Genomic DNA, 18994 nt, shown 5'->3' with positions numbered 1-18994 from the left:
TCCCAGAACTGAATTAATACCATTATATATACAATGAAAATATGTGTTGGTCATAATATACATCATTTTCACATGCCTTCTGGAGAGTCTTCTTAGGTCCCAGGGGCGGCGGGGTAGCCTAGTGGTTAAAGTGTTCACTTGTCACACCGAGGACCCAGGTTTGATTCCCCACATTGGTACAATGTGTGAAGCCCATTTCTAGTGTCCCCTGCCATGATATTGCTGGAATATTGCTAAAAGCGCATAAAACTAAAACTCACTCACTTGGTAGTACAAGCATTGTCACATACTGAACATGATGAGAACAGTGTGTCACTTCAACACGCAACTGATATCTTTGGCCTTAACTGTAATGTAGTTGGTGGGGACAGAAAAATGACTTCAGCTTCCAATTTAGTATTGCTACTAACAAGCTAAAAACAAACAAATTTTTACATGGCACGGTAATGAATTTTTTGATGGCTGTCATTACAGAATTGACTGGTTTTCAGCGTGTTATGTCTAAATTTCTGTAAAAGTTTCCAAGTATTTCCAAATGTATATTATGAACTGATGAAAATATTCCTTCGTTTACCCACAAAGTAAATTAAATTTACAAAAACCTCAATTAAGCAGTTGTAGTATTCATATACCAAATGGTTTCAAATCAACTTCATGCCTGACTTTACACCTCTCAATGAAAATATTCATAAATAACTTGATAAATTGTCAGTAAATATTATCATTCCAGTACCTAAGTATATAAATTGTACATTGCAATACACAAGATTAGTTCATAGCACTGGGCATCCTGAGCATGCTCAGTGAGAGAACGGAGGGCCTGAAGTGTGGTGGAGTTATCATGATCATTCATGTTCCGTATTGATCTGTGCTGATTGATTTCTGTGGTTTATTGTGAGAGAACTCCCACTGCACCCATTTCATTGATTAGTGTCCCATTTATTTTTGTAGTGTTTATGTTCACAGGGAACATCAATCATATGGTGACTCTGCTGTAGCAATAGATGGCTGTTTGAGGAAATACCTGGAAATGACACAAATGATTTTGCCATTATGTAATTCCGCCCATTTATGAAGAGTAATTTCTTTTCTTTAATGGCAATAGAGATCTTTTGCAGCTAACAGGAAACTAGGCACTGTCAGCTGATTGGATGATGTGTGTTAACCAGGAAGCATGGATGTATCTATCATGTTGAAGGTTCAAGGAATTTTGACATTACTGTATTGTCTTGTCAGTAACAAATTGTTCAAAAATTGACCTTCATTTTGTGTGAGATCATTTGAGTGAACTTCATTGAATGAGAGTCAAGTTCTATGGACGTCAGAGCTTGCCATGAAGGTTCATAGTCCAATACTCACACAATGTCCAAGTCGATTGTTTTAATTCTATGTATCATTATTTTTTACTTCAAAGAATTTATGGGGCAGTGGGATATCCCAGTGGTTAAAGCGTTTGCTTGTCACACTGAAGACTCAGGTTTGACTCCCCACATGGGTATGATGTGTGAAACCCTTTTTCTGGTGTCCCCTGACGTGATATTGCCGGAATTTGATAAAGTGGCGTAAAACCAGACTCACTCACTCACTCAAAGAATTTAGCTCCATACTACATTCTTTTTAGAACATGAAATCCTGTTTACACTGACATTTACATCAAGTACAAGGTGTCAAAATAGCCATCATCATGACATGAGAAACTTCAGAAGTTGTTGTAAATAATTACAAGTGTTAGTCATGTTGAACAATTGACAGAGTGTTGCTGTTTGATTGTTGACATTCGTCAGATGTTATTGATACCAAGGTAAGTTCATTGATTACTGTAGACTGTTGCCACCAGTCTAGACATGGATTGTGTTGATATACCTGGAGTCAGGATGAGAACTTGTTGACAAGCTTGTATATGTATTTAAGCTATTTTTAATGTTTTCTAAAATGCGGAGTTTACGATAAATGGGTCTAAATGATAAGAAACAATGCTTCTGTACCTGTACACATGCTAGGGAATTCCATTCATTAGGACTGTGGAAGTTGTATGTCGGTGGTTGCGTGATTTCCCAATTAGTCTTGCGAAAAACATAAGTGTCAAATAAATTCGTTCACTTTTGGGGTTATGTAACCATCCTCTCGGCCAGTAGAAAAGCATGAACTTTGAAAAATATTTACAGTTTACAGACATGAGAGTTTTTAGGTTATTGGGAAGTATTCACCTAATCATACTTCATTATATTGTCACCTGACATGACGTGAAAGTTGGGTTAAACTCACCAGGATTGTATACTCGATGCAAGGCTAGAAATACATAACTTAATTCAACTTGCACCTAGTGCATGTTCTCTGAAAATCTAGTGGCACAAGACAAAACCTGGTTCCATCCTGCACCCATCAATATACATTTTTTGTATTTGAGTTAGAATCTACACACAATCTTCAGCTACCCATATCTTGATTTTGATTCACATCCCAGAAATGCTGGACAAATTACGTGTAACAAAAAGGGTATACTGTCCGGATAAATATTGAATGTGTTCAAAGATGGATGTTGTTTAGATATGTGTTAAGGGTTAGCCACAAGTTTGATTATCTTTTTACATGCACTTGGTGCATATTGATGCAATTATTAGGATGCATTTTTTGAATACTAGGTTAGTGGTGCATGTTATATATAGCCAAATGAATCATGACTTAAATACTTTCATGTTAATAAATATTTGTCTAAATATTGTGGGTGAATGGTGCTGTATAAAATTCTCAAACCATGACCTTTCTAGATGTATGGTAAATGTACAGAAAAGAAGTAACAATCCGTACTAGAACTCAAAAATATGTGTGATGCTTTTTGAGTATTTAATATATAGGAATGCCACACATAAATTGAGACTTATTGAGTGAAGAAGGTTGCACATGAACTATTTACTCATCGATTGCGTTTCTTATTTCTGGCATATTTTGCAGCCAGTAACATCTCTGACATGGTATACCTCTGTTGCATATGGTCCAATATCAAATGGCATACTACATCTGTAATCATGATTAAGGAGGGTGGGATGAACATTGACCAATCACATTGTCATGAAACTTACTCGTGTTAAGTCACATCCTGTCCTTACTATAATTATATAAGTGTCGTGTCAACTCCTCGATGCTATTCATGATTGTTAGTCATCTCAACAATGTACTCAGTTGATCCAACAAAGGAAGTAGGTGTCTTAAGTTCAGTCTATTGCTTTAGGATAAGTGCCTGTCTCCTTTATACAATAAATGGGCAAACTGCTACTTTTTTTACACAGCATTAACTGCTAACCTACTGGAGTAAAACAATGAAACGTACAACTTCATGGATGACAACTTCTTGTTTATTGCATTGAGCGACGTTTTGATGTAGATTCTTACATCGTTATCCACTTTTAGCTTGATAACGATATAAGAATCTACATCGAAACGTCGCTCAATGCAATAAACAAGAAGTTGTCATCCATAAAGTTGTATGTTTCATTTTTGACTCACCAACTTCTAGAATGCCGATCAAACAATTACCTACTGGAGTAGTCATGTAATTATACTGGGCTGTCACTGAATTTATCATGGTCTATTAGTAAATGGTTAACTTATGGGACAGAGTTATGCAGGTGGTGACTTCACTCTTCAAACCGCAGTTCTGACTGCTCAATGCAATACTGTGAATCACATTAGATAACTAGCAGTGTGAGACCCGGCAACCCTATGTTGTTCCAGTCCTGTCCAGCCAGACAAATAATAACACCGAGGTACGAATAAATATGCCAGATGACCCATTTCTACAAATAGCTGTTTACACATTTAACCACTTGTTCAAATGCATATGGGCGGTAGGAGTTGCGATGAGGTGAAGCTGACATTCTTGGTGGGGCTGTCATTGCTGAAAGCCAGTGAATGAGTGTATGGAACAAAACATAGTGCAACGCCATGATACAACACCTCCATAGCTGAACATTGAACCCAATTACGGTCATAATACATGCCTATACCATGTGTACTCTAGTTAAAGTTCAGCCTGACATGCAGTGGCTTGAGGGAGATGAATCATAGCTTGCTAATCAGCTCAGGTAGCTGTTACTATGATACAGGATGATACCTCTCATGTTGCAGATTGGGTGTCATGTGACACACTTGCAGTCGGAAACCACTTCTTTCTTCAATGTTCTTTCTTTGCTTCCATTACTCATACACCATGTGAAATAAATGTTTTTAAACAAATTTTGTGTAAATAAATATTTAACAAAAATATTTTTGATAAAAGCCTAAGCAAGTCCAAATTAAATTATCTAGTTCCCAGATTCCACATTTGGAAAAAAACCCAGAGGATGAAAGGTTCTCTTAAAAAATAAACATAATTCTTTTATAGAAATGTTTTCAAAGAGAAGAGTTCTACATAATGCAGGTTTGTATGTCCAGAATGCAAAAACATACTCGATGGGTTCAGAAAAGGTTGGTATTGCATGGATGCAGAGTAAATATATCCAGTTTATTTAATTAATATTTAATTATTTCCATCCTACATCTCCAAAAGCAAATCTGAAAGTGATACTGTCACAGCTTAAACATCTTACTGAGTCTTCCACCTGTCTGTTCAGCTATAGCCTGTTGGATGCTTTAAGTGTGTTTCTATGTAGGCTCTACCTTGGAGCAATTATTTATGTTTTCTGACATAGTGACTCATTATTATCATTACAATATAATATCCTTTTGCTGTCACAATGTGTAATGTGTGAATATGTATATTACATGGCCCTTGTGGGTGTAAATGTGATTATGTGTTACCATTGAAGATGTGGGAATGATTTTTACATAGAAATGCCATCAGCAATCAGATGCTTTACATTTCGCTGGTGTTAGCAACATTCAAGCAGTATCATGCCAGGTGACACCTGGCCTTGGCACCCACACACCTGGGAATCAAACCTAACCAGGCCTACGATGTAATGACCTAATGTTTTAACCACAAAGTTTATAATAATTACCTGCTTAGGTGATGAAAATGATATATATGTCAGGGTAGAGACTGCAATCTGGTAGAATCGGAGATTCTACCAGTAGAGACTGCGATCGGAATCTCTACTGGTAGAATCTCCTATCCTACTAGTAGAGATTGTAATCGTAGTCTCTACTGGTTGAATCGGAGATTCTACCAGTACATTTTCCAATTCAACTGGTAGAAACTCCGATCCTACTAGTAGAGGCTGCAATCGTCTTCAACTGGTAGAAACTCCGAGTGATCTGTGGGTAAACAACAAAGACACTTTTTCTGAACAGTACTATGCATTTTATTCAGATATAACACTGGACTGTTTCCACTTCTACAGACTTGGCAAAACAAAAACAAAATACCTTACTCCAAAACAGACTTGACAAATAAAGTTACCAGTAGAGACTACGATTGCAATCTCTACCCTGACATATATGGTTTGTAGTTACTGTAATATTGCTGCTAATGATGATACTGGTGGAATGATAGACGTTGTTTACTTATGTACCATATACAGAATATAAAATGCATAGGTAGAAAGGTTACATTCCCTCCAAGTTAACTTGAAATGTTGGGGACCCTGTAATCCATGCTGTAGTTCCAGGGATGGAAATTAGAGCAAGTATGGACCAGTTTTGTTAATCTCTTAATGTTAAATGCATTTTAAAGACTAGAATTTCAGCCATTTGAGTAGATGTTCTTGCTTAAGTTCCAGCCTTGTGGTTCTGAGACAAGCAGGAAGTCATTATTAGATAGTGCTGATAGGAATCATCTGCCTTGCAGCTTGTTAGTTAATGGGAGTTGTACCAGTATTTCATATGATCATCAGTTTTGTCGTTCTTCTTTGAATATTTTTTCAGACATTTTTGTCTTCAGGAAACATTATTTTTGTTTCGATAGTTTATTTTTGTAGAGCCGTGTACCGAAGTTACAGCACAGAATCCATGGTTTCCCTTCCCATGATACACTTGAAGACTGACAGCCTTTAACCAATTCCACGCGAGGGATGTAATTACCATGCCTTTGTTCATGTTGCTAATACTTTCTTCCTTCAAGTCTTTGATCTGCCCATGTGATTGCTTCTGCTCTTCCCATGCAGGCAGTGGTGAATTGCCAGGAGACTTCAGCACTGATATAAGACCACATTTGCTCAATGCAGCATGTGTTCAAAGCTGGATTAGAATTCCCTTGAACCTGTTTGTTGTATCAGAATTCAGAATGTGTTCTTGGACTCTGCATTTATTTCATTTTGCTGGATAAAAAAATCACGGCAGGCTTTCTTCTCACTGCATTTAGAGTGAGATCATCTGAGAATGGAAACATTTTAGAGTGTAGATGTAAATATCATGAAAATCTGCCTGTCTTCCTATTCACTCTTTCACACTCAACACAAATGCCTACACGTGGTATAGTAAAAGTAATAAATGGAATGAAATAGTTCTGACACCATTGGGTCGGGGCTAGAATTGATCTTCAGTAACCCATGCTTGTCATAAGAGGTGACTTAACAGGATCGGGTGGTCAGGCTTCCTGACTTGGTTGACAGGTCATCACACCCCAATTGCATAGATCAATGCTCATGCTGTTGATCACTGGAATGTCTGCTCAAGACTTGATTATTTTCTGACTGCCGCCATATAGCTGGAATATTGCTGAGTGAGGTGTAAAACTAAACTCACCCACTCGGACTCCATTGTCAAGAATAAGTAGTGAGACTTCTCTGACTGACCATGCTGATAAAAGGTCCACTATTGTTTTTGAAGTGAGTCACTGAGTGAGTTTGGTTTTACGCTGCTTTGAACAGTAGTTCTTTAACATGATGTCATGCCAGCTTCATATCGGTATAAATGCCCAAAGTGAAGCAGGTCTCAAACATTTACCACTCTATGAAACCAACAAGGACAGTTCAGGTGCTGACAAAACTAAAATCTTGATTGCAGCAATCAGGATTTGACTTTTACATGCATATGACTAAGATCGCTTTGTGCAAGTACGCCCTGGTATGCCAAAGGGACACGACTCTGTACAGCAATGCAATGACTGGGTCATCTGTGATCTGTAGTTTTTCAGAACTTAGGTGGAGCGATGACATTATTTGCTCCCTGGCCTTGCCCATTAGACAATTCATGGTCGGCATGATGTTCAGGTTGTGACTGTGGGTGACCTGTCTGAGTGCTTGTTATTGTATGCCATGGATTCTTGCTCTTCTTATCAAACATTAGAAGGCCCAGCCCTGGATTGATGGTTGCTGATTTTTCTAATGTATAGTCTTTGTGAATAATACTCACTGTATCAAAACACAGTTTGTTTGCTCTTGAACCTTCTTCAACAATGCTGTACTGAGTATTTTCTCAGTTAGCAAATTCTTCACTGTAGACTTGTTCTATATGATGTCAACCATCTGTCGGTGAATTTAGATCTTTGGTCACTTTTTATCCCATACTTGCCTGCATTCACCTCTGACTGTCACTACCTGTTTAGGTACTTCAACGCTATATCATATGACAGTGATAACAGCACAAGCATTGGGATATTGGGAAAGCCAGACAAGGGCAAAATGTTTTGATTAACAAGATTTTGGTTTCTTGCCAGGACAAGGCATTTCTGGATATTTCTTGTTGGTCTTGTCTGCTTTGTGTGAAATGAAGCTGTACATCTTGAACTTTGGAATGATAAGAGATAGTGATGGTGTATATTCCTGACATTTCCAGCAATGTATAGACAACGTTCTTGTCTGCATCAGGTGAACATCATCAAGAATTAAGTAGATGTTTCAGAAATGATTTCAGTGGCTTTTTCCCCAGAACTGCATGGCCGGAATAGTTTGTCATGCAGATGCTGAAATAGATGTATCTAATGACCCCATGCAAGACTAAAATATTTGGCAATTCTATTTTAATACAACAGTTTCTGAAAATAGAAAAAGTCATTTGCATCTTTATATTCATATTTTATCATGATAACGTAAGAACGTTTTTTCTGTAAAATATGTTAATTTCAGAAACTAGATATTAGTCTATGTGCAGAATGCAGAACAGAATATATCTTTGCCAATCATCCTAGCACATTAGCAGGTTACAGAACAGCAGTGTTTTGGGAGGGTTGTAAAAAGTATCATTTTACTGTTGATATATTGTGTTGTATTTGTGATCTTATTGTGGTAAAGAAAACTAATATGGCAGAAACATGGGTGTGGCTTTCATGAAGCAAACTGGAGAGGGATTTGGGGAAAGTCATGAAATTGTGAGTAATTATTTTTCATTACATTCATGGCTGTAACAAGCTAAATAACAAGTTTTTTTAAAAAAACCTTTTTTTAATTATGTTTGTAGTTGGCATCAGTAAAAATGTTTTTGACAAACTTTTTAGAGACTTCCTTGTCTGCTGTTACTTAGAAATACTGATGACATTTCGATACATTACGCTACCTTTTTTTCTAAGTTTGCAGACTCCAGGCCATAATCCAATTTGAAACAGGTGATTGGGGCCAGGGCATATTTTTTTCTTCCTAATGAAATCTTTTTTTGGTAAGCGGTAACCATGGGAACGGCATGTAGGTTTGAACATGATCAAGACTGAGTAAGAAATTAACTGACATTTTCTTGAACAGCCATCTTGTTCAAACCTAACAGCAATGGTAGTGTCACAGGCATGATTGGAAGAGGTAGTCGGCAGAGCAGATACGAGATCTATTGAGGCATAACTGAAGTGACATGTTGCTTCATGTTGATGCAGAGGTGCGTATGACATATATGCCTCGTAGCTGGTGTAAACCTTATTGAACATGACCTGTTTCATGTCAATTAACCTGTGCTACCTATGACGCAGGTAGAGGGTCGAGGGATCGCTGGACTTATTACCTGCTGGATTTATTGCCAGGAATCTAATGATCAGCGTTGTTTAATTGTCCTTTGTAACTAAGCCTTGTGTCACAGCCTTGAATTAGGGCGGTGGGGTAGCCAAGTGGTTTAAAGTGTTCACTTGTCAAGCTGAAGACCCGGGTTCGATTCCGCACATGGGTACAATATGTGAGGCCCATTTCTGCTGGTTGCTAAAAGCGGCATAAAACCATACTCACTCACTCACTGCCTTGAATCAATAACTTGTGTCTAGAACTGGAATCAGAGCCTTGTTTTCAGACCTTGAATTTGTGCCTTTGGTGTCGGCAGCTTTGTGACAAGGCATTGAATCAGTACCAGTGTTACCACTGACCTGAACCAGGGCCTTGAATCAGTGCTGATGTTACCACTGGATTGTGTCAAGGCCTTGAATGAGTGCTGATGTTATCACTGGCCTATATGAAGGCCTTGAATCAGTGCTGATGTTACCACTGGATTTTGTCAACGCCTTGAAAAGTGCTGATGTTACCACTGGATTGTGTCAAGGCCTTGAATCAGTGCTGATGTTATCACTGGCCTATATGAAGGCCTTGAATCAGTGCTGACGTTACCACTGGATTTTGTCACTGCTGATGTTACCACTGGATTGTTTCAAGGCCTTGAATCAGTGCTGATGTTATCACTGGCCTATATGAAGGCCTTGAATCAGTGCTGATGTTACCACTGGATTTTGTCAAGCGCCTTGAATCAGTGCTGATGTTACCACTGGATTGTGTCAAGGCCATGAATCAGTGCTGATGTTACCACTGGATAGGCCTTAAATCAGTGCTGATGTCACTGGCCTATATGAAGGCCTTGAATCAGTACCAGTGTTACCACTGACCTGAACCAGGGCCTTGAATCAGTGCTGATGTTACCACTGGATTGTGTCAAGGCCTTGAATCAGTGCTAATGTTATCACTGGCCTATATGAAGGCCTTGAATCAGTGCTGATGTTATCACTGGCCTATATGAAGGCCTTGAATCAGTGCTGATGTTACCACTGGATTTTGTCAACGCCTTGAAACAGTGCTGATGTTACCACTGGATTGTGTCAAGGCCTTGAATCAGTGCTGATGTTATCACTGGCCTATATGAAGGCCTTGAATCAGTGCTGATGTTACCACTGGATTGTGTCAAGGCCTTGAATCAGTGCTGATGTTACCACTGGATTGTGTCAGCGCCTTGAAAAGTGCTGATGTTACCACTGGATTGTGTCAAGGCCTTGAAAAGTGCTGATGTTACCACTGGATTGTGTCAAGGCCTTGAATCAGTGCTGATGTTATCACTGGCCTATATGAAGGCCTTGAATCAGTGCTGATGTTACCACTGGATTTTGTCAACGCCTTGAAAAAGTGCTGATGTTACCACTGGATTGTGTCAAGGCCTTGAATCAGTGCTGATGTTATCACTGGCCTATATGAAGGCCTTGAATCAGTGCTGATGTTACCACTGGATTTTGTCAACGCCTTGAATCAGTGCTGATGTTACCACTGGATTGTGTCAAGGCCTTGAATCAGTGCTGATGTTATCACTGGCCTATATGAAGGCCTTGAATCAGTGCTGATGTTACCACTGGATTGTGTCAAGGCCATGAATCAGTGCTGATGTTACCACTGGATAGGCCTTAAATCAGTGCTGATGTTGTCACTGGCCTATATGAAGGCCTTGAATCAGTGCTGATGTTACCACTGGATTGTGTCAAGGCCCTGAACAGTGCTGATGTTATCACTGGCCTATATGAGGGCCTTGAATCAGTGCTGGATTGTGTCAAGGCCTAGAGTCTGTGCTGATATTATCAGGCCTTGAATCAGTGCTGATGTTACCACTGGATTGTGTCAAGGCCTTCAATCAGTGCTAATGTTATCACTGGCCTATATGAAGGCCTTGAATCAGTGCTGATGTTACAACTGGCCTATATGAAGGCCTTGACTCAGTGCTGATGTTATCACTGGCCTATATGAAGGCCTTGAATCAGTGCTGATGTTGTAACTGGTTTGTATGAAGACCTTGAATCAGTGCCAATGTTATCACTGGCTTGTGTCTTGAATCAGTATCTGGTGACCTTGATTTAGTTAGCAGTGGATTGTATTTTGGCATTTAATGAAGGCCATGAGCCAAGTCCAGTGTTAGCAAGGTCTAGATTAAACACTAGATTATCACATTTGCATGACATGTCAGATTTGCTTATAACAAAAGGGAATGGTAACAAAACCACATCATTCTTTAGCTAGAACTTCATTGTATATACATAACCGACCTCATTGGGTAATGTCATAGCACTGTAGGATGAAATCAGTGGAATGCTGATGCTTGTTTGAAATCCAGGGAAATATGTAAATGCATGGTGTGTTTTTTATCTATGTGCTTTCTTTGACAGTTTTGTTTCATCAAATTAATGTTTTCTGAAATATTTGAAAAAGACACTGTACAAATTATTATTTTCATTCCAATTGTTAAATGATATAGTGTTTTCCTTTTACAATAAGGTGTGAACATGGTAGTGAATCAGTACACCAACAGAATACTCAGAAAGCCCTGCTCCTTTTGTTGGACAGTTAGATTGACAAATATGTCTCAGTGCATGTTGATACAGCTAAATACCCTGAATAGAAACCTGGGGGCCTGTTTGTTGTGTTCAGATCTGGGGAGTGAGTCACTCTGATCCATTGTGTATTAGCGAAATATTAGGACCTAGATGACGACAGTAACCCAGTTCCTCTGTAATTGGAGCATGGTATCCACTGATTGGATGATTGGATCAGTTCAGCTCCTTCTATCATAGCATCTATTTTCTACTTCCACTCACGGCGATATTCAGCCAAAATCTGCGGCAAATAATTGTACAGAAAACATTTATAGCATTGAATGTAGTATCACTTGAGAGTTGCATCCTTTAATCTAGACTGTCTCACAGTCCTTGAACCACATTATTTTCCCTACTGCCTAGCCCTCCCTGCAGTGGTAAAGCCCTGAATGAAGCAAGTCTAGATTTCCTATCTCACTGGGGCTTCTTTTCAATTTATATGGGTTTATTTGATACTATCAAATTTATATATATTCAGAGACTAAGTGCCCTTAATCATGCCAGGATCTGCATTGTTAGTTCATTTTGTCTAAGGGAATGCAGTGTGCATGGAAACTGGCTTCACTACTCCGGCAGCTCCTTAGCAGCTGTGCTCATTACTTACATGAAAATGTAGCCTTGCTCCAAGGCTGTTTAGAGTGTTATGTATAGTAATTCTATCCTTTAAAGAGGCAAGTCCAGATAAGCGGACAGTAAACCCAAGGCTGTTATTAATATTTTTTTAAAGAAATTATCATTTAAACTATTAACAATGACCTCAGAGACTTCCGCAAGTCTAATGAAAGAGGTAAACACCGACTTGGGTGTATCCTGTACTGTGTTGACATTCCAGGATGTTTTATATACAAAGAATCCTCTTTATTATGATAATAAATGCTACATTCAGATCCCACCAGACTTTCACCAAAATTTTCATTTGATACATCAGTCTGTTTTTAGTGTTTGCCCAAATTCACAGTGTTTACTTAAAACACAAACATGCAAGTAAAACACGCAACAGAGTAACATGCTACTGGATTATATGTGCAACACGTTAAAATATGGTACTTGTTGGTCCCTTCCTGGCGCTCGGCATTAATGTATATAACAAAGACTGGTCGACTCGAGTCAGTATAATGTGTTTTGAGTGGGAGTATTCATGTTTAACTGCGCATGATTTCTTCATAAGTGAGCAAGCACTATAAAACCAGCTGAAGTCTGGGCTAGTACAAGCAGCCACACATACACATGCATGCACATGAGCAAAATATTCTTAAGTACGACGTTAAACCACATTGTAAACCAAAAATAACTGTGTTCTATAATCTGATTGGTTCAAAAACGTGATCAAATGGTATTCGATTCCCGGAAATTCGCTGCGTATTAATACATACAAACATCGCTCACACCATTGTATTGTTACGTTGTCAGCTGAGATGACGTCATTCAAATCTTATTGTGACGTAAAGTCCGAATGACGTCACAAATGAGCAGTTCCAGATGCTACCATGGGAGACAGCCGAAACGCCTGGCTGATGACGTTGCACTTCTGTACCCGTACTCTATGTCAATGAGTGCAGACACAAAAACGTGTGTGGAGCTTTTGGTTTACTTTTGTGTTTACAATGTCGATAAACATCATGTGTTGGCCAATTTCTGGGTGTTATTGAGTATTTGAAGCACGGGAATATTTCATTTGAAACCTACGGCTGACGCCATCGGTTCCAAATGAATTCCCGTGCTTCAAATACTCAATAACACCTGGAAACTGGTCAACACATGATGTGTATCTCCTAATTTCACCTCACCTTATATGTGCAACATTACCTCAACATTACCAGCTGTATCATCTCATAAAATTATGGTAATATATTCTGTATTACAAACCCATTGGACTTTCACATGATGTTTAATGTGGTTTATCATCTCGTTAACATTTGTCAAAAATGCACAATATTTATGTAAACAAGAAGAACTGAACAAGGAAGTAAAAAGCTAGGTACATAACATGCTACTGGATGATTAATGTTTCCAACTGGATCATTTTCATGAGTCTCATGAGAATCAAGCATTCTTCAGTGTATCCATATTTAATTTGAGTGAGTACAGATAATGTTAATTTTCCCTTGAGACACAGATCATGACCATGTCGTGAGTATTGAAACAGCTTGAACTTGTGTACGTAGGAACATGTTGTATATGACTTACAGAGAATCTTATTAAAATGCTACAATCTACCAGGTAAATCCATGCTACTGGTTGGCTACACATGGTATAATTATGTATGCATGAGGCTGCCTGTTGCTGCGGATACGGTGTATATTGATGATATGTCATGTTGGCCAGTACGACTGGTAGTGTTAACGGTATGCTAATGACTGGAGACATCTGGCAGTATACAGCTATGACACGTGTCAATGAATAAAAGGAATAAAAGCAGTCTTGGCCAAGTACAGTCATGCAGTATTTGATAGAATTTATGTTGTAAAATGGCATCATTACCTCCATAGATTACTTCCTGATAATGGTACTGTATCATGAATGACTTCTCTTTCTCTCCACCCCCCTCCCCTTCTCTCTCTATCTCTTCCCTTTCTCTTCTCTTCCTTTTCTTTCTTTTCCCCCCTCCCCTCTCTGTCCCCTCGTCTTCTCTCTTCCCCCTCGTCTTCTCTCTTCCCCCTCTTTTCGTCTTCTCCCTTCCTCCTCTTCTCTCACACTCTCGTATAAATCCTCGCATCGGTTGATCTTAATGGGCCAGAAGGAATTGACTGCACTTTGACTTGGTACTTGTGTTTGAAGTCGCAGTGCCATTTGTCTCTGTGACATCTCAGGTCATACAGGACTGTTAGACCTGTATGGTCGAAGTTATTCTGTTGGAATATTTGGAATTGATTGCCCATGTAGTTAGCTTGTGTTCAGTGATGCAGTAACTCATAAACATCTGCTTCATTATCTTACCAGCCAGAAGTAAATTATATATGTTTATCTAGTTTCCACTTCAGTTTATTTTCACAACATTGCTAGATCATTGAATAGGTTATTTTTTGTGGTCATTAGCTCATCAGTGATGTGCCTGTGAAAGTGTCAGATTGATCAATAACAAAATAGGTCAAAAGTTGACGATTCTGGATCAAACTGGTTTGGAATTTGTGTTTTTATGGTTGTTGAACAAAGTGAACCAAAATGTCTCAGTAAAGATGCATCTGTAGAAATGAGTTCATTTTGAGTGCCAGGTAGGTCAAAGTCACGGTTATGAGTGAAACAATCCGACTTGTTAACGAAGTGGAACACTATTTATGGGTAGACAACTTCTTTGATGCAGTAGATGCGACGTTTCGGTAAATGGTGTTAGGATCTACACCGAAATGTCGCATCTACTGCAACAAAGAAGTTGTCTATCCATAAAAAGTGTTCCTCTTCATCATACAAGCTTCTAAATGCCACTTCAAGGAAGTTTTGTTAACGTTAATTTACCAAAATTAATAGCTCTTTAGATATTGGACTTTGTTGTATAACACTACCATCCTGCCCGTTGGTTGTTTCATAGCATGCGAGGTTTTATTTGTTTCAGTTGTTTTATGTATGTAATTGTTAGAATTGATCTCCAGTAACCCATGCTTGTCTTAGGTGGTGACTAATGGGGTCGGGTGGTCAGACTTGCTGACTTGTTTGACCCGTCATTGTATCCCAATTGCGTAGATCAATGCTTGTGCTGTTGATCACTCGATTGTCTTGTCCAGTCTCTCGATTATTTACAGACCGCTGCCATATTGCTAGAAGTAGAATATTGCTGAGTGCTGCGTAAAACTAAACCCACTCACTCTCTTTTACCTTGTTTCAACCATTTATTACCAACTGTTTCATCTTAAAAGTATTGAATAATTTCACATTCTATGTGCGTTTTGTCTGGCAACTCTGTCCCAGCATAAATGATGGTTTTTGTCAGTCAGGCTAATGTGCAGAGTGTCTACATCAACATCATCTTTGTAAACATCCTGCACCAAACTAAAAGATTAATGCTGTATTTTCCCCTGCACTGCCTCAATGAGACCTTTTATGTTAAAAGATTCCTTCACAATGATAACCACTGCTGTACTATGTGCTCAGCAGGATAGACAAACTCATGGAAATATGTTTACTTTTTGCCCTGAAATGATAAAATATTTTCTTTGTTTCCAGGTTGTCCCAGAGAAGCAGCCATGCTGATATTGTTACTGTGTGAGCCATATTCTCAAGTGATGATGCAAGGGAGCATATAAACATGTGGTGCTACATAAACCACTGCTTCAAGTCCAACTAAATCAAGGAATACCCTTTCACCAGGAACATTCAAAATTGTAAGTGAAATCGTTTCCTGCTTGTGGTATAATGCATGAGTCCAAGTAATTGCTTTCTCTCTTTGAGATTCTCAAGCACTCTTATAGTTAGAAGTTCTGAACGCAAAGCTGTTAATGTACCCCTTGAATGTGTTGAATTTATGTGAAAAAAATATGCCATAGATCAAAAACAATTGAGGCTGAATCATGGCTTTGAGCATTCTTATAGAATCAATTATTGTAAATATTAGGACTATGTTTAGCTGAGCTTACATGATCCCACAGATTTATCTTGTGGGTCGACCTAGTGGATGAATTTGCAGACTGAATAATAACAGAAACTTCACAATCATCATCATGTCAGTCTTCTTCCATGTCATCCATAATACAGGGTGTTGTAGTAGCAGAGTGGTTGAAGCACCTGCCACACCAAACACCCAAGTTTCATTCCCCACCCTTGTACCAGGTATGATTGATGCAGTATTGCTGATAGTGGCCTTATCATATGAAACCATGTCAATACGTCATAGTCAGTTTTTGCATTGAAAGTATTTGCTAAGTGGATTGACTGCTATTAGTTGGTGTGAAAAATGAATTTACAGCCTCTCATACTTGTGGCTTCCGGTTCCCTGCCAGGTGCTCAGCATTGAGGGGATAAAACAGGCACTTGTCGGCTTAGAGTCATTAGGCCCCAAAAAATAAATGTTATGGTTCCGATTTCCTACATTTCAGAACTAGGGTAGGTAGGTAGGTTTTGGGGTTTTTTGCAAAATATTTTTACATTACTCATCATGGTCATGTGTCAGAAAATAAATTTAATTTATTATGTGGTGAGTAAAATTGTTAGGCTCGACGGGAATATTTAGGGTCGGTCGGGAAATCGGAACCACAAGCTTTTTTTTTTAGGCCTTATAATGTGTGAGTTGGGTGTGAATGTTAACCATGGCATGGTATATCAGTGGCTAGCACTATAAAAGTGGCATTAGTACCATCTGGTACAACTGACCTGTGTGTAAAATAAGCATTACATCGTAAAGTACATCACTGCATTAAGGGCAATAATCTTAAATGCAGTGTTAAGTAGGGATGCCACAATATATCAATGCATCGATACCTTTTCTAAGACGATACAATTATCGATACATTCTAAACTGTATCAATATTTAGTTTTGAAAGTATAGGTTTAAATATGTGTATGTATCATTTACATTTTGCAATTGTATCATGTGTTTGGATGTTATAAAGAGTTATAAATGATTATTTATCATGCACAAAGATGGGAAACTTTTTAATCTCGGAGAATAAAAAATGTTGATCTTTTCATGGACAATAATAAAATATGAAATGTTAAAATGTAACTAAATTTACGCAATAATGAAGCGAAAATAGGTATCGCGATACGTATCGAATCGTGACATGGGTATCGTGATACATATCGATTCATGAAACATGTATTGTGACATCCCTAGTGTTAAGCTCTATTTCATCTCACCCCATGTAAGAACCCACTAAAGTGAATTGGATATTTGTGATCAAGCTTTATGAGTTGGATAATGTCATTGTGACCCAAGAGTTAAGAATAATTCTTATGCTTACAGTCACTGTTTTGTCTTGAAGAGACTTAATGATTTTCAGGCCAATGTTATGTTGTTTGATTGTTATCGACTGCGGCGTAAAACACCATGCACTCTCTGAAAGGTTTTCAGAAAGACAGCATAAAAGTAGCGATCAGCACTTACTATGTCGTGTTGTTAATGCTGGACTCTTTTGATGAACAAAATAGATTTTCCAAGGTGCTGAATAAGTCTGTATTTGTGTGAGTTAAATACGGGATGTTGTTGAGGCTGTAGGGAGTATGTACTTATTGATTTTGTTGGGAGCCAGTATCTGGCAAGGTCTTTGTAGGTAGAACACAGATGGTCATCGCTACAAGGACTTTTGCTTGTTTTATTATTGATTACAGTGCACTTGGTTGCTGCTGTTTGTCAAAGAAGACAAGTATTACCCCAATCCTCACCACTGTCTGCTCTTATATTTTTTACCCTTTCTTTACTGGAGATTTATCTGCAGTGATCAGGGTGATATGATAAAGAAGTTAAAGCAAATCACATCACTGCCTTTGAAGCACAGGAGCCTGAGGTTCCTGATAAATTTTGTGCAGCGTGTTTGCGACGTTTTCATGTCACAAATGCTTTGACACATCAAACGAATGTATAAATACAGTTACGCATTAAAGACATACAGAAGGTACTGAGGGGCCTTGATGTGGCAGTTTCCAATTCAGCAGCATACAGATATTATCACTGTATTACCTCAGAGTGCAGAATTGTTTCACTGAAATAAGGCATGATAGATACAAGCAGTGTGCGAAATAGTTTCCAAATTTCGTAAGTCAGTTGGGCTAGCTATGCCTGAAAGTTACTAGCCCACAAATTAATTCACTAGCCCACAAATTAATTCACTAGCCCGAAATATGAATGTAGACACAGGCTAATATGATGAACATTTTTATCAGGCCATAATCTTGCATGATTTAAAAGTGTATTATAGCTTAAGAAGTCGAAGAGACTGATATATTTACGGCATGAACCCATGAAAATACACCAGCCAGTCGGGCCAGTGACTGTGGATATCTACTGGCCCAACTGGATTTTTACTAGCCACGGACCAGCAGGCCAGTGGCTATTTCGCACACTGGATACAAGTACATCTTTGTTGTGACTGCATTTCATACCTGGTGTCCTCCGTCATGATGTTAATATTGCTGTAAATGGCATAAGATCTGGGTTAGAAGACCGCCACCATATTGCTGGAATATTGCTGAGTGTGGCATAAAACTGAACTCACTCACTCACTCAAAAAACCCAACTCACTCACCCTTGTAGTTTGATATAACTATGTGTATCATGATACATGACCTGTGTGTCATGATAGTGTACACTGTAGCATATCATCTTGCATTATTGTGATATGTATACAGTATAATATTTATATACTCATAGAAACAAATAAGGGAACACATGAAAGTACAAGTGTTCCTTTATCTATTTCCAGAATTTCATTCACAGTGCAGTTAACATACCTTATGAAGAAACCTGGAAAAGAATAAAGGAACACTTGTACTTTCATGTGTTCCATTATTTGGACAGGATTGGCTTGATACATGTCTTCTTTGACAAACAAGTACATTGTTTCAAAAATGGAATCTTTCAATCCTGCATCACTCACTCAC

The 18994-nt window shown here is 38.5% G+C and overlaps 1 protein-coding gene across 1 annotated transcript in view; it reads left to right on the top strand.

Annotated features, from left to right (window-relative positions):
* The window catches only part of LOC124284602 (C-myc promoter-binding protein-like), an 86594-nt gene that overhangs the window by 11348 nt on the left and 56252 nt on the right, over positions 1-18994 (top strand). The window contains 1 exon segment of the mRNA XM_046720707.1: positions 15626-15783. The gene's annotated coding sequence lies outside the window, so the exon portion shown is untranslated.

The sequence above is a fragment of the Haliotis rubra genome, unplaced genomic scaffold, assembly GCF_003918875.1.
Source record: "Haliotis rubra isolate DU_JTF1 unplaced genomic scaffold, ASM391887v1 Scf34, whole genome shotgun sequence".
NCBI lineage: Eukaryota > Metazoa > Mollusca > Gastropoda > Lepetellida > Haliotidae > Haliotis > Haliotis rubra.
Note: the sequence above shows the minus strand (reverse complement) of the source record. Positions and strands in the feature narration are given on the sequence as shown.